Consider the following 5,823-nt stretch of genomic DNA (forward strand, 5'->3'; position numbering starts at 1 on the left):
CGTTCAAAGTCACCCAGTTTCCCGTCACATATACTTCATTTGATATTTAACATTGAAACCACAATCGAGTGGCGACAAGTGGCCGAGCTTCCGCTGTACCCCTCCTTGAAATTCGTTCAAAGTTGCCAAACGACCTTGAAACATTTCACCTCCAAATATTACGTCATGATTTTACGTGTGGTGGGAGTGGTGGGGGGTGGCCGAGCTTCCGCTGTCCCCCTCTACTACTGCTCCATAACATCTGAGACACCAACAAGACGAGTTTGGAAGAAAATACGCCAAATGAAGGGTTACACCACTATTTTTAATATAATCGCTATAGTGTACAACGAGGAAATAGGTACAAATAGTAGATATCGCTAGTATACTAGCCGATTATTTTCATCTTAAATTAATTTCCTTCAAAGCAATTAGCATTATCTAATTCGTTCTCTCTTTGTGCTGGAACTCTTCTGCATGTCCAGGCAATATTCACTTTATTTTTCTTAAAAATTTTCCTAGAGATAGCGTGACTAAATTTCTTGAATTTTTAAACAAAATATGGATAAAGCAGGACTTCTCAGCATTATAACGACAGACAATAATTCCACCTTTTAAGCTACTCTACTTCAGCTCTTCTAAAACCATATCGACTGTACAATGTGTATACTGGTAGAAAAAATTATTAAAAAAAGATTGTTCTGGTACATTGAAAAGAATAATATTTTTTGTCAGAAAAGATCTGCAACATGGCATCATCGAAGCATTACAGATAATTTAGTACTTCTTCAAAATGACATTGCTGATGCATTTGCTAACAAACAAAAAGTATTTACTGTCACCTTAGATATTGAAAGAGCATTTAACACCGTCTGAAGGCCTGGATTTTGTAATAAACTAAAACAAATAATCTATTCGTGAACACGCTATCATTTCTAAATAATTTCTTGTCAAACAGAACATGTAAAGCAGAAAATAGAAACAACTCTTTTACATTTAGCCTTGAAAATGGTCCCACAAGGATCTGTTTTGATAACTATATTATTCCATCGACGTATGTACGTACTTTTTTTCAACCTCCTATACACAGGCGATCTCATTCTTTACTGTTCAGGAAGAAACTACTTCAAGAGTCAGTAAACGATCTCACACAATGGTCAAGAATAATAGGTTTTAAGTTTTCGTTCGTTTTCGTAATCTATATTTATAAAATTTGGAAGAAATAAAAACAATTATATCCCACATATAACATTGTATGATTTTCCTATTTTCCGGGCAACTTTTCCAATTTTTCTTTCCCTAAAAACTTTATTCGGACTATTACGAACATTTAAAACAAAATTAGCCAAATCAGTCCAGCCATTCTCAAGTGATGGCTTTACCAACAAATAGGTTTACCAACAATTTTTGTTTATATAGATAAAAGCTAATTGGTAGGTAATAGATGAAAACTTTTATCAAACCTTAAGAATAGAAATATTTGAATTAGCTTAGTACATTTATAATAGAGTAAAAATCTACCAATACATATCGCCGCTTTGTATTGAATTACACCCCAACTACTATCGTTCTAATAAAAATGTGATTTTATTTTCCAACCTCTTAAACTTCATTTCCCTTATGAAAGCTATCAGCAAACACCTTTACAAAAATTTTAAAAACATTGTGTTACACATCGACGAAACACATTACATTGAAGTATTCAAAATACTACAAAAGTCCAATTATTCATGAATTTCAATCATGCCAATGAAAAAGAAGAAAATGGATGGAGTGGGCAACTTTGTGACCAGAATCAACGACAAATCCACCTCCGGCGAGCCCCCGGACATGCTTCACTTTATGAAAACTCTTTCATTTTAGGAATGGAGGCGTAATGTGAAGGCACCTTATAACTTATCTGAAATAAAGATAAACATTCTAATAAAACTTAATAGGCATACAGTAAAAATGCTCCTAGTTCTAGTATCTTCATTCTTGTTTAGTTTGTATGCAGCACTGATTCGTCACACTGGTAAAAAAATTTAATTTAAAAATTCAATATTTGAAAAAAATGTTTTTTAAAGTAGTGATAGTAAGTCACATAATCTTTATGTGATTTATTTGTTAGTAATTCTGTTTGGTGTTCTTTTTAAACCGTTTCTATGGTCATAAATATAAACAGTAAAAAGTAATAAAGGTCTTTCCACGTTCTCATTAATGTTTTAACATTTAAAATAAAACGTTTACATTGAATATTTGGACGTTCCAAAGAATATATTACTGTATTTACTTACAATTCATATCAACATGTAGGGTAGCAGCGAGGGGAGGTGTTCGAGGATTATTGTAGGCCTGGCATGTGAGCTCCGAATGTAAATCGCGACGACCTAGGCCTGATATCCGGAATTCACTACGTACGTGTGTCATTGTTCCAGAACTGGGCAATACTACACTGACATTGCTTACCATCAAATCATTGCGAAACCATGTTAACGTTGGTAGCGGTTTGGCTGAAATAAAAGAGGGATTTGATTATTTATAAGCTATGCTGCAAACAATTATTAACGAAACTCACATTAAATTTATAACATAGAATTTTAACAAAGGACGAGAGTCGATATTTATAATATTGTTGTATTTCCACACCATACTCTACTGTATTTTACCAAGACTGGGCCTTATTGATAATAAATTTAAAATTAAATAATATGACTGACCTAAACTGTTGCATAGAAAGGATTGGCCGGCACATGCGTGCTAGCGTTTGACTAGATTCTTTTACAGAAAATTCAAGATTAAAGATCATTAAAAAATATATGTACAGGGTCAGAAAGTCCCCATGGTTCATCAGCCGTTACGTGAGAGTGATAAAGAAAGTCATAGAAATCCGTGCGATAGAGAAAGATGGCTATAATGAAGGCGTCTAATAGTCACCGCCCATTTCACCCTTCCACAAATAAGATCCACTTCTTATTTGTGGAAGGGCGAAATGGGCGGTGACTATTAGACGCCTTCATTCTAGCCATCTTTCTCTATCGCACGGATTTCTATGACTTACTTTATCGCTCTCACGTAACGGCCGATGAACCATGGGGACTTTTCGACCCTGTATGCAGGACATGCTTGTAATTAATTGCTTAATTCCTGTATAATTTCTGTCAGTAATTTGGTATCTATAAGAGAGTAAGAGAAGTTAATGTACTATTTACAGCATCAATTCTGTGGGCGTCGCGGGGTTACAAGCTGAATTATGTATAAAATTGAAGCTTATGTCTTACTGAATCAGAATACGAAGGTAATAAAAAAATAACGCGGGCAGAAGGGCAATAAACTCAAAAAACGAGTTATCACCACGGGCGGATAATACAGCACATTTGCTATAATTCTATATAAAAATCAACTTATATTTTGTACAGCATATATGTTTTATCAATTTTTGAATGTTGCTCTTAACGTAGTCTTATGGCAGAATAAATTTTTAAACTTAAATATCTCGATTCGAACGCGTCGAAAATCTTACTGAAATTCAACATTTTTTTAGTTCCCACGCTATTTACCGGAAAACAGAGGCCTTAATCGAAAAATTTTACTGTTGCAAAAAGTTTTTGTCACCAATTTGAAAGACAACAGCAGACATAATTCAGAATTTTTGTTTCAATAATAAACAAGATATGGATAAAAATACAAAATAACTCATTTTTCGATGGGCCGGCAGACGGCTGGCTGCTTCGCGTCCCCACTCCGCCACAGTCGCATCTGTCTCACAAATCTCCATGCTCCATTTCGTATTACTTCGATACGTACGAGTCAGTAGTGATAACCCTACTAAATATAAATTTGAAAAACACATGCAAAATTAGTAAAAAAAAAATATGTCTCACTTCTACAGATTTAAAATATGATTTTTTTAATAATTAGATTTAAAAGTTAATATATACAGGGTGTCCCGTTCGTGTTTCAAAAAAACTTGTGTGCAAGTTCCTAATGGAAAAATAATAAGGATAGTTCATGTAAAGTTTTTTTCTTAGACGCCCTGTTTTCGAGATACAGTGTGTTGAAGTTGTTTGAATTGGAGGGGTACAATCTAAACAAAAAAATATGTTGAACATCAAAATTTATTACATTTCTAAACGGTTTTGTAAAATCTAAAGCATACAAAAAAGGCATAATTGTCGAAGGGGTAACATGTACTATTTTCGAGAAAAATAAAAGTTGCATTTTTTTTAAGCACATAAAGCGGCACAAGTACATTAACAAAATATTAAATTGAAAGAGGACTTTACCATTGATTAACAGATAAAAACACTATTTATCCAAGTCACGTTTCTCATCGAACTTTTTGCAAGTTTTACCCATGCTTTTACAGGACCAAATATAACCCATATTACTTTTCTTGCAAGTGCAAACTTTGCTTCCACAATCTAAGAAAATTTAAATTTTATTACTAGAAAAATGGTTGCTACTTATTATCTCACCTTTTTTGCATCCACATGAAGAACGTTCAAATGTAAAGGAAAATATGGCAAGGTGGTTAGAATTGGATTAACATCACCGTCTTTATCAATTTTTGCATCCACAGTCGGCAATACAAGGCAATTTTGGATAGAGTTATAAACAATTGACTGATAATAAGCCCTCAAACAATGAAATAGCAAAGCATCTTCAGTCGGAGGCAGATTTGCAATTGTTGAAGACGATGCTAACAAACCCATTAAAATGTCTACTGACGTAATATTAGAATTTTTTTAATATAGTTTTATAATAAAGATCTGAATATCCTTGAACATATTTTCTGAAAAATCATCCGTACCAATTCCATTTAAATGTTTGTGGTTTACCAAATTGTTTTCCCAATTTTTTTTATTCTATTCTGTCATTAGGCAGTTCACATGATATTTTGCCTCCATTGCTATTAAAGTGTGATCTATCAGGAAGTGGTGGAGGTTCAATACCAGCTACTCTGTACTCTTTCAGTCTTTCCACTCTTTTCCCTAAACTTTCAATATTTTGTTTGTTCGTATAGGCAATATAACACATTTTATGTCAAACAACATTGGCAAGATTTCCAGTTTTACCATCAGCAATCACTTTTTGTATGTCATCTACCTCTTTGTTTATATCATTCCGAATCTTAGTGGAAATCATAAAAGTAAAGGAAGTTTTATTCGTTGATTCGATTATAATACTTCGAATTTTTTTATTTTGGTGTTTTTGCGTTTTGAATTTTACATGTAGGCCGATTTCGTTCTCAGAACTAGTACTATCAGTTGTAGAACTTTTCATTTCGTGCAGTGCTAAATTCTGATAAAAGATCTATAATTGGAATGTGGAATTCTCTATAGTTAACCAAAGTAAAATTTCTCACCTAGATTATCCTTGTTAACACTAGACACCAACCACTATATGTTTCAGTTTTTTAAAAAGTGAAAAATTAAGATTTTAACCAGGTTAGGTACTGAACTCGCACTCACCCACAAAACTATATTTATGAAAATATAAACACATAAGAAAACCGCTACAAAAAGGCACACTTAAAAATCCGGTAAGATAAGAAATATCAAAATAAAATGTAACACAGTACGAGATGGAACTATGAAGATTTGTGAGACAGATGCGACTGTGGCGAAGTGGGGAATCGAAGCAGCCAGACGTCCGCCGGCCGGTCGAAAATGATTTGTTTTGTATTTTTATTCATATATTGTTTATTATTGAAACAAAAATTTTGAATAAACGCTGTTGTCTTTCAAATTGATGAAAGAAACTTTTTGTAAGAGTAAAATTTTTCGAATAAGGCCTCCGTTTTCCGGAAATGGCGTGGGAACTAAAAAAATGATGAATTTCAGTAAGATTTTCGACGTGTTC

The 5,823-nt window shown here is 33.4% G+C and overlaps 1 long non-coding RNA gene across 2 annotated transcripts; it reads right to left on the reverse strand.

The window, feature by feature from the left end:
* Positions 1-1,417: 1,417 nt before the first annotated feature.
* Positions 1,418-5,468, reverse strand: LOC108914525. Of its 2 annotated transcripts, XR_001964679.1 has the most exons (4): positions 4,437-4,671; positions 4,245-4,382; positions 2,256-2,471; positions 1,418-1,879 (listed from the first exon to the last, which is right to left on the reverse strand). It is a non-coding gene; the product is annotated as an uncharacterized LOC108914525 (long non-coding RNA). The 2 variants fall into 2 exon arrangements; XR_001964678.1 differs by lacking the exons at positions 4,245-4,382; positions 4,437-4,671 and adding an exon at positions 5,327-5,468.
* Positions 5,469-5,823: the final 355 nt, after the last annotated feature.

The sequence above is a fragment of the Anoplophora glabripennis genome, unplaced genomic scaffold, assembly GCF_000390285.2.
Source record: "Anoplophora glabripennis isolate ALB-LARVAE unplaced genomic scaffold, Agla_2.0 scaffold1377, whole genome shotgun sequence".
In the NCBI taxonomy this organism is placed as follows: Eukaryota; Metazoa; Arthropoda; class Insecta; order Coleoptera; family Cerambycidae; genus Anoplophora; species Anoplophora glabripennis.